Here is a 715-nt window from a genome sequence, read left to right on the forward strand (position 1 = left end):
TACCAAAGGTCCTTTAAAGATACTATATCACCACGCTTTGCTCTGTCGTCTATACAGGGAGCGCCTGCAGATTTCCAGACACACTCACAGCTTTTAAATGTCAAATCAGAATGTACAAAGTGGCTATAAGGATCACAAATGTAGTGCAGTAAAAATATTAATATTTACTGTTGAAATGTAGAATACGTTAGCATAAAATTGAAAAGAAAATGATCGATGAGCTTAGGAATGATGAAAGCCATCATTTAACTGGATTTGTGTCATTTCTATACCGGCAAGTCATGATCTAGCTATATCCTTCCCACCCTGTCGGTGTCCACTGAAAAAGCAGCAGCGCCTCTGCTTTTTGTAAAGAGGAGTGAAAAAGCTTACAGCACCTGGTATTCCCAGGCGGTCTCCCATCCAAGTACTGACCAGGCCCGACCCTGCTTAGCTTCCGAGATCAGACGAGATCGGGCGTGTTCAGGGTGGTATGGCCGTAAGCAAATATTGTGCCTACCAAAGGTCCTTTAAAGATACTATATCACCACGCTTTGCTCTGTCGTCTATACAGGGAGCGCCTGCAGATTTCCAGACACACTCACAGCTTTTAAATGTCAAATCAGAATGTACAAAGTGGCTATAAGGATCACAATGTCGTTAGCATAAAATTGAAAAGAAAATGATCGATGAGCTTAGGAATGATGAAAGCCATCATTTAACTGGATTTGTGTCA

At 41.7% G+C, this 715-nt stretch overlaps 1 non-coding gene across 1 annotated transcript; it reads right to left on the bottom strand.

The window, feature by feature from the left end:
* Positions 1–365: 365 nt before the first annotated feature.
* Positions 366–484, bottom strand: LOC129117005 (5S ribosomal RNA). Its single transcript, XR_008533746.1, has one exon. It is a non-coding gene; the product is annotated as a 5S ribosomal RNA (ribosomal RNA).
* Between the last annotated feature and the right edge of the window lie 231 nt (positions 485–715).

This window comes from Anoplopoma fimbria, unplaced genomic scaffold, assembly GCF_027596085.1.
Source record: "Anoplopoma fimbria isolate UVic2021 breed Golden Eagle Sablefish unplaced genomic scaffold, Afim_UVic_2022 Un_contig_957_pilon_pilon, whole genome shotgun sequence".
Taxonomy (NCBI): Eukaryota; Metazoa; Chordata; class Actinopteri; order Perciformes; family Anoplopomatidae; genus Anoplopoma; species Anoplopoma fimbria.